The sequence below is a fragment of the Mus musculus genome, chromosome 12 (genome assembly GCF_000001635.26).
Source record: "Mus musculus strain C57BL/6J chromosome 12, GRCm38.p6 C57BL/6J".
Taxonomy (NCBI): domain Eukaryota; kingdom Metazoa; phylum Chordata; class Mammalia; order Rodentia; family Muridae; genus Mus; species Mus musculus.
In genome coordinates this window covers 108,758,192-108,767,860 of record NC_000078.6, presented here as the reverse complement: position 1 = coordinate 108,767,860, position 9,669 = coordinate 108,758,192, and the positions used below count along the sequence as shown (strand labels likewise).

Genomic DNA, 9,669 nt, shown 5'->3' with positions numbered 1-9,669 from the left:
TAAAATAATTTTTTTAAAGGTTTATGTATATGAGTACACTGTAGATATACAGATGGTTGTGAGCCTTCATGTGATTGCTGGGAATTGAACTCAGGACCTCTACTCACTCCGGCCCTGCTTGCTCTGGCCCAAATATTTATTTATTGTTATATGTAAATGTACTGTAGCTGTCTTCAGACACACCAGAAGAGAGCGTCAGATATCATTACAGATGAGTGTGCGCCACCATGTAGTTGCTGGGATTTGAACTCAGGACCTTCAGAAGAACAATCAGTACTCTTAAGCGCTGAGCCATCTCACCAGCCCCATAACAAAACCTTCCTCCCTCCTGTTTTCTGCTCCTATGTTGTGAGAACTTGAAGAAAGGCAGGAGAGCTTGGGGGGGGGGGGCACGCCTTTAATCCCAGCACTGGGGAGGCAGAGGCAGGTGGATTTCTGAGTTCGAGGCCAGCCTGGTCTACAAAGTGAGTTCCAGGACAGCCAGGGCTACACAGAGAAACCCTGTCTCGGGAAAAAAAAAAGAAAAGAAAAGAAAAGAGAGAAAGAAAGAAAGGAGAGAGGATAAAGAGTGAAAGATGAAGCTTGGCCATCAGACTTCTCAGAAGTACTGAGTTCAAAGAGCATTTCAGCTGAGACATCCATAACCAAGAGCAGAGGGACTAGAGACTGCTTCTGGAAGCTCGGTGAACAGAGGACCAGGACCCTCCCCTGCCTGCCGCTGGCGCTCAGTTCTCCTGCCCCCTGACTACAGTCCCTTATTTCCCTGTTTACCCTGCTCCCTGCCCCTCCCCTCAGTTTGCTGGCTGTCTCTCACCCTTTGCTACCCCACTTCACTTCCTTCCCCCCTAGCAGAGCATTAATGTATAGATTTCACACCCGTCCTATTTCTCAGCTACGGCTTCGTGTGTTATTAATAGCACCAATAGATGAGTTGTGCTCTCAGCCTTCCCCCTCCCCCTAAGAAGATCCCGGCATATGTAATTGTTTTACTTCATGGCTTTTAATTGATTTTTCTTCCCAGGGATCCTCAGCCTTGCATAGAAAAGCTCCTTGTTCTCTGAACCAGGGGAACTGGGCAGCACCCTGAGCAGGTCCTCGCCTGGCCATCACCTGTACTGCCTGCATCCTCTCCCCTGTCCACTGCACCAGCCTGAAACCTAGGGACAAGCCTTTGTCCCCTGTGTGGAGAACTCTCATTAAGTCCCTCCTTCTTCCCTTAAGACTGGACCTGAGTTCCCTTTTTTCAAATACATCTTTTGGGGTGCAGACGCCGGCAGAATGACACTTTCCTGGGTCTCCTCGGGCCGCGGATTCTGGAATCCCGGAACTGGATTCTGTCCAATGTGCTGAGCTTTAGGGGCTGAAGCAAGGCGTCGACTGCCTTGGTGTATTTTCTGGAGCACACACACACTCATGGTTTCCTGAGCCATTCCTAACTAGGGCATGATGCCCTGTATTCCTGCCTTCCCCGGCTCCCTCCTCGCTGCCAGGCACAGTTCCCTAGGATAGTCCCTTCTCTCACTGGAACAATCAGAAAACACCTTCTCCACCAGCACTGGGCAGCCCCAGCCTCCCAGTCCCAGTTCCTCAAAATATCCTTGAGCTTGCTAGGTACTTTCTTCGGGCTCTAGTCTGCTGCACAGAGCAGCCCTGTTATTGATAGTGACAGCCTGGGATGAGAGTGTGCCCAGCTACCAGCAGCATACGGATGCTGAGCCAGGTGCACGGCTACCGTAGGAGCCCGTCTTCTCAACCGCGCCTCAGGAACCAGCTTGCATAGGAGCAGGCCCTGCTTGCCACTTCCTGCTTTAAACGGAGCCTGTAATACTGAGGTTGCTTTAAGAGAACAAGCCCTCTGTGTTCAACCACATTGCTGCTTGGCTTTGAAAGGCTCTGCAAACGGCAGGATCCCGTCCAGGAAGTCCTCAGCAGGGCGGGTCCTGGCTTACCAGGAAGTCCTCAGCAGGGCGGGTCCTGGCTTACTGATGTCACTGTCCCGATGGATGGCAGATTTACGGACTCAAATTGTGGGCAAAGGCTCAGCTCTGCCTCCTCTGGGACTAGAAGTTCAGTTCTCTACTAGTTGTGAAAGCGGTCAGGGCTGCTTTGGAGTGGGCTGGCTGTCCAGGAAGCTGATACGGAGGCCAGCTCTGGAGAAGTCAATGAGGCAGATATGGCAGGCTGTGACCAGGTAGTTCTCCTTGTTGGCTCTCTCATGTCTGTCTTTAAATTGACCAACCATAAAGTTTGTAGTAAAGATGGGGAGCCAACTGGGACAAAGAACAGATGGTGAAAAGGAAATTGACACAGGCAAAAAAACCAGCTCAGCAGCCCGGGCTTGCGGGGCTTGGGGGGCTTGGGGAATTTCCGGACTTTCCCATCTGCCTGCGACCAGAAATGTAGCAGAAGACCCAGGCTGGGGCAGGAGGCTTAGTCAGGCTTTCTGAACACTGGGCCACGGTAAGGAAAAGGCTCGGTCGGTTGGCTTCCCAGGGCCTCTATCCCTCAGCTGACAAGTTCTCGGCTTCCTTCCCTGTTAGGGGAACCTTTTCTTTTCATTGTGTAAAGGTATGTCTCCGTGTTTTTCGGTTGTTATTTCTGTACCTATAGACAGCCAAGTGCCGGCAGGATCCTGGTATTGTCATTTCAATGGCCCACCACTGGATTTTCTACTTTATAAATATTCGTCCTTCCTCATCGGCCTAAGGCAATCTAGAGTTGCATCACTCACTGCTGCTGATCAGTTGTAAGAAGGAGCAGGAAGGAGGAGGGTGGGGAAGAAGGCAGAAGCGGGCGAATCCAGAGCGGACATGGAGGGAACCCACACTGACCGCAGCAGAGCAGAGGAAGGAATAGAGCTAGCCGCGTGCCGGGGCATCACCTTAGGTTCACTGGTAACTGAAGAGTGTCCTAGGGGCTGGCGTGATGGCTCAGCGGGTAAGAGCACTGACTGCTCTTCTGAAGGTCCTGAGTTCAAATCCCAGCAACCATATGGTGGCTCACAACCACCCATTATTGAGATCTGACACCCTCTTCTGGTGCATCTGAAGACAGCTACAGTGTACGAATATATAATAATAAATAAATCTTTAAAAAAAAAAAAAGAAGAAGAGTGTCCTAGCTAAAGACCCACGCTTTAAACAGTTATTTATGCCACTGGCAGGTCGCAGAAAGTTCTGCTCTTCTTCCCCATCTGCCCCCTCAGCGCTTCTTAGGTTGTTAGCTGGAAAGAAAGGATAGGGACTGACCTCAGCCTCCAGTGGCAGGTGAGCACGGAGGAGTTTGGCTGGGCCTTGACCCTGTCATTATGGTGGCAAAGACTTGGGATGCCAGTAGCGTACCTCAGTTCTAGTTCAAAAGTCTCAGAGCCAGAAAAGCCCTGGTATAACTCAGCCCTGGGAACTCAGGACTACTGGGGCATTCAAGTCCTGGCAATACAAGGAAGACCTGTCTCTGAGTGCTGAGGGCAGGGCTGCCCTGGAGACAGAGACACACCCAGAACAGAACTCCACCAACTTTCTAGGGATTCCTAATCCAGTCAAGCCCATACTGACAGGGCTCCATGCATGGCTTTGGGCAATTGACCTAAAGTCTGAGTCCCAGCAAGTAGGCAGTTCTGGTTGTCAAGGGGAGTGTGATAATACATTTCTAGGAAGCACAGGGGTGTAAGAAGAGGTCTGGCTGTCAACAGGAGACCTAAATTCACTGGTCTCTAGTGTTCAATCCACTGCCCTTGGGTTTGGACTTTATGATGTCCATGAAAATACCCCAGAACACTCTAACCTGTATGTTTTCTGCTTGTTTCTATGTGGGCTTTACCTGTAACTTGCAGTAGGAGCCCCCAGATGTTCATGGACCTGGATTGGGGACAAAGCTCACCAGCCTGCTTCTGTAAGGATCCTCTGCACCAAAGGACAGGGCCACTTATAATCTGTGTCTTGCCAGAGCCTGGTATAGCTCGGAAGTAATAGCTAAAGTCCAGTCTCTCATTGCACAGAATAAAAAGCCAAATTTAAGCCATTCAGAATCTGTCAATGTATTGGGTCACGGTTTTCCTAGCCTTGACAGTGCATAAGGAACCCAGGGTGTATGCATATGCATGCAGATGTCAGAGGAGGTCAGAAGAGGGCAGCACATCCCCTGAGTCTAGAGTTAAAAGTGCTTATCAGCTGCTAACCATACATAGGTGCCAGGAGCCAAGCTAGGCGCAGGAGAAACAGTCCCAGATGTGGCGCGGCGGGGAGACCAGTTCAGCTGTGGCCTCATAGAACAATAGGCCAGGTCACTTCCCCCAAGACTTCCCCAGCCCCGAGAACAGCAGTCTAAGAGAGCGCACCACTGCAGTGCACAGGTACACACACTGCACGGGAGCCCACAGAAGTGGGAAGTGGGAGAGGTTGCAGCTGGCTGGCTGGGGCCCAGCTACAAGGACCGGCATGTTGCTTTCCAAAGAGCATTTCCAGGGTCCCTTCATGGAAAGAGCCTCTGTGGACAGCAAGATAATGGAGGGTGTAGACCACAGAAGGAAGCTACCTGATTAAGGATGATAAGGGGTGAAGCAGGAGTTGCTTTCATGTGGGAGGGACAGAAGCCCACTGGAGGAGGGGACACAGTGCAAATATTGCTAAGTGAACCTAGTAGCCTAGTAGGACAGCCCCAGTTCAGTAGGACAACCCCTGGAGCACCTAACCATGGTAGAGACCTGCAAAACCAGGAAGTGGGTGGCAGGCCTCTTCTACCTACTGCATGGTTCATGGGAGAGCACGGCAGAGCTAGCTTCCTGAAGCAGTCCTGAGCAGGGCCTCTTGCTTCTCCCTGCCTGCTTGGGTGGGAAAGGTTGCATGTACATGAAGAGATGGGTCAATAAGGCTGCCTTGGGCCTAAAGACAAAGGCACAGTAAGAACTGAGCCCTGGCAACCTGGCTTGGGTACCAAAATGGGATGCAGAAAGCTTTGGTGTTCCATGGAGGGTGGGTGAAAGGCATTGTAGGTCCCCTAAACCTGGCCATGAGATAACGTCCCAGTGGCTTCCCCCAGTACCCTGGGAGGAAGGCAGATCGGAACAGAACTGATTAACAGCTGTCTGGAAGGAAACCAAAGGTGAGTGGACATTCTCCCAACATTCCAATACACAACTTCCCTAAAGCCTCAGCAACTGATACTATTTCTTCTTGTTCTTCTTCTTGTTCTTCTTCTTGTTCTTCTTCTTGTTCTTGTTCTTCTTCTTCTTGCTCTTGTTCTTCTTGTTCTTCTTCTTGTTCTTGTTCTTGTTGTTGTTGTTGTTCTTCTTCTTGTTCTTCTTCTTTTTGTTCTTGTTCTTGTTCTTCTTGTTCTTTTTCTTGTTCTTCTTCTTGTTCTTCTTCTTGTTCTTCTCCTTCTCCTTCTCCTTCTCCTCCTTCTTCTCCTCCTTCTTCTCCTCCCTCTCCCTCTCCCTCTCCCTCTCCTCCCTCTCCCTCTCCCTCTCCCTCTCCCTCTCCCTCTCCCTCTCCCTCTCCCTCTCCCTCTCCCTCTCCCTCTCCCTCTCCCTCTCCCTCTCCCTCTCCCTCTCCCTCTCCCTCTCCTTCTTCTTCTTCTTCTTCTTCTTTTTTGGTTTTTGGTTTTTGGCTTTTTCAAGACAGGGTTTCTCTGTATAGCCCTGGCTGTCCTGGAACTCACTCTGTAGACCAGGCTGGCCTTGAATTCAGAAATCCGCCTGCCTCTGCCTCCCAAGTGCTGGGATTAAAGGCATGCGCCACCACCACCCAGCTTCTGATAGTATTTCTTAAAGATGTGTTTTTTATCAGGGGGCTCTGATGGCCCTCAGCACCTCGTCTGCTCTCCCCACCCCAATGCTACCCAGAGAAGGAGAGAGAAGAAGCTGCCCATTGGAGGAAGCCCCTGAAGGAGGCCCTTCCCTGGCCTCGGGGCCTGGAACAACAGGGGAAAATCAGATCAATGAAGGTTTGATTGATGACCACAGGATGGAGAAGCCAGAGGGGACCACACAGTGCCCAGACACTCCCAGGGGAAGGTGTTCACCTCCAGTCTGTTTTTCTGTTGTCAGGGGCACACTCAGGTGTTTTCTGCTTTGCAGATATTGTCTGCCCCTGGCCTTAAAAAATAAAAAAATATGTGTATTTATTATTTTTAATTCTCTCTCTTTCGTGTGTGTGTGTGTGTGTGTGTGTGTGTGTGTGTGTGTGTGCGGATGCTCAAGAGCTACAGGTGGTTGTGAGCCACCTAATGTGTGTGCTGGGAATGGAACTTGGGTCTTTGGACAGAACAGCAAGTTCTTTTAAACAGAGTCTTCTTGCCAGCCCAAAATAACCTTCTTAGCATGAGTGGTTCCAGTCCCAGCCTCTGGTCCTATTTCTCTTTTATCCTGTCCACCAGGAAGCTGCATGCCAACGTCACATTCACTTCCTCCCTTCGTTGACATTTGTACAGGAAATGCTGCTTGCATTTGTGACTCCTCCCTTCCCCCTCTTTCTTGCAGAGGAACTCAGGGCCTTCCACAGGCTGGGCCAGGGCTCTGTCAGCTTTGTCATAGCTACCGTAAGTCTTCTGGGGGTGAGACAGTCTTGGGAACACTCTCACTTGTTTTTTTCTGAGACGAGGTCTAAGTAGACCAGGCTGGCCTCACAGACATCCATCTGTCCTGCCTTCTGAGTGTTAGATTAAAGGTGTGTGTCACCACACCCTGCCTGATAGATTGCCTTAGAAGTCATGTGTGTTATGTAGGTATGTATGTGTGCAAGGACTGAGGTTTCAGACAGTGGCTTCTAAATCATTACAGCCTGGCCCAAATTCATCTTTAACCAAAATAGAAACCATCAAAACCAACATGTTTTTGCCAGCAAGAGCTATGTTTTACCCTATATACAGTACAAGGATCCCTGCTTTGGACCTGTTTCTCCTGGACTCTGGAGACCGTCATCCGCACCCTGATGGGGGTGGACGCGTTTCCTAACAATAAGCTGTTGAGATGTTTCGGGGAGTTGTTTGTTGACAGGTCAGGTGAGGTTGGTTCTGAAAGGTGGCTTGTACAATGTGCAGATAAACATTGTCACGGGGTCCTGGGTTCTTCCTGTTGGTCAATGCTGGCTGTGGACACTGGTCTCGTGGGTTTGCTGAGGTGTGCAAACACAAGTTTGACTCAGAGCTGCCTGCAACTCCAGTTCCAGTGGATTCAGCGCCCTCTTCTGCCCTCCTCAGGCTTCTGCAACCACATGTGTGCATGAATGCATGCCTGAAAACTCAGCCCCAGTGTACTTAAAATTGTATATGTATATGTATATGTATGTGTATATGTATGTGCATATATATGTGTTAATCCTTTCAGCAGCTGTCACGGGTGCCTTTGGTGGGGTACACTAGCACTCTGCAAAGTGCTCTTATTATCTTCAAGGTCATTTCTTCCTTCCAAGAGGCCGGGAGGAACAGGAAGGGACAATACAGGTTCCAGCGTTTGGATTCCCCTGTGAGGACCAGGCAGGGAGTCAAGTGTGCTGGGATGGAGGTTTAACAGCCGAACCCTTATCTTATCCTTATGTCAAACATGGAGTCAAGAAAGGACTGGGCGATTTAAGATGCTTGCAGGCAAAGAGGGCCAGGCAGGGGGGCTGACTTCAGACCCTTAGCATCCACATCAAAACCAGGCAAGGTGGGGTAGCTCCATTGCTGGAGGGGAGGGGAGGGGATGAGACAGACAGACAGACAGATCCAGGAGGCTTACTGACCCGCCTGCCGGTCTAGCTGAGAAGGTTCAGGAGGAGATCCCATCTGCAAACAAACAAGGTGCAGAGTGATGGAAAAAGACACTCAGCACTGATCTCTGCTCTTCTCCCGCGCACATGTGTATATGCAGCATGTGCGTCTGTACACACATGTAAACATGTATGCAACTATACATGCAGGTCCATACAAAAATAAAATTGTGTACCTGAGCCCAGCATTGTGGCACAAGCCTGTAATCCCCGGTGCCCTGGAGGCTAAGGAAGGAGGGTCACAAGTGCAAGCCAGTTTGGTTTGCATAGCAAGGCCTTATCTCAAAAACAGAAAAATGTGGGTCTGGGGTATTGAGTAGAATGCTACACTGCAAATTATGGCCCTGGGGCTAAAAACAATAGCAAAGTATGTGCCTACAACTAACGTCATTGAAAGAAAGCACAAAAGGAGAGAAAGAAAATGGAAGCCCCCAAACAAACTCATCTGCCTGTATTTCTCTGAGACCGTAACAGCTCTGCTGCTGGGAGTGGGGTGCCCTGTACACGCAGAGAGTTCAGCCTCCAGTGGGTGGTCTCCAACACAGCTAACTCTCAGCTGTTACTGAAGGCAGTCCCTAATGAAGACGTCAACTCTAACAGCCCATGAAACCTCCAGGCCTGTTTCACGTCTGATCTCTCTCTACCTTGCTAGCTGGTCCATGGAAGCCTCCAGCTCAGTGTCGCAAGTCAGTCAGCCTACACTGTCTGCGAGCCCAGGGAGGAGGCGTCCTGCAGGCAGCCTTCGGGATGCCAACTCTGCCGGGCAGAGTGGTGCACGCCTTTAATCTCAGCACTTGGGAGGCAGAGGCAGGTGGATTTCTGAGTTCGAGGCCAGCTTGGTCTACAAAGTGAGTTCCAGGACAGCCAGGGCTATACAGAGAAACCCTGTCTCGAAAAAACAAAAAAAAAAAGGATGCCAGCCCTGGGACTGAGACTGACTTCAGGTCTAGCCTCTGAGGAGCTTCAGGGCCAGCGCTGAGTCAGCCAAGTTATGTGGAAAGTAGGGTAAGGTGGGGTATACCCAGGAATTCCCTTGAGATCGAGTAGTGTGTCTGGAGAAGGGGACTAAGGGCAGAACGGGGTTCTGATAGGAGGCATCTGTCTCATCCCCGCGGCCTTGGTCAGTGACAGCAAGCACCCGTGGCTGTTTCGGGGGCACTCCTGTACTCCCATTCGCTCTTCCAACCCACCCCAGGGACCCGACTCTTCCTCCAGCTCAGCTCCAGGCTCTCAGCTGACAAGCACGCAGGTGCCCCCTCAGCCTCCCAGTTCTGTTGCCAGGCAGTCCAGCCTAAAGATCTAGGCCAGCCATCAGCCTTTGGGAACCTCCAAGTGCTATACAGTTTCTGTCAAGCCTAGACATACCTGGGAAGACAGAATCTCGCATTACCTCAATCAGGATGGCCTGTGGGCAGGTCTGGGGCGGGCGGGCGGGGGGGGGGCATTTTCTTAATTGCTAATTGATGTAGGATGACATGCTATCTTTGGGCAGATAGGCCCGAGTTGTATCAGAAATCAAGCTTAGCAAGCCTTGGGGAACAAGCTAGAAAGCAGCGTTCCCCCATGCTCTCCGCTTCAGTTCCTGTCTGGGCTTCCCTCCATAGTTGACATAACACAACCACCCACGCCAGGTTGCTTTTGGTTAAAGTGTTCTTTCACGGCAAGAGTAAAGCTAGCCGGGACCCCAGGGAAAGTACGCAGGCGCAGGCATCAGCTAAGGTGTAGTTCCTAAGCTATATTTGTGTCCACACAATGTTGAGTTCCTACTGCATACCAGACCCTCTATCTATCTGAAGGGGAGAGAATCCTGAAAAGCAGTTCTGTATGGTACCAGAAAAATCCCGAGGGAGCACAGCGCAGCACACACACACACACACACACACACAGCCCAGCATGCACTGCTACTGAAGTGCAGTTAGCAGGG

The 9,669-nt window shown here is 50.7% G+C and overlaps 1 long non-coding RNA gene across 1 annotated transcript; it reads left to right on the top strand.

Annotated features, from left to right (window-relative positions):
• Positions 1-510: 510 nt before the first annotated feature.
• Gm33682 lies at positions 511-6,130 on the top strand. The gene is made up of 2 exons (XR_381914.3): positions 511-5,100; positions 5,784-6,130. It is a non-coding gene; the product is annotated as a predicted gene, 33682 (long non-coding RNA).
• The last annotated feature ends 3,539 nt before the right edge of the window (positions 6,131-9,669 follow it).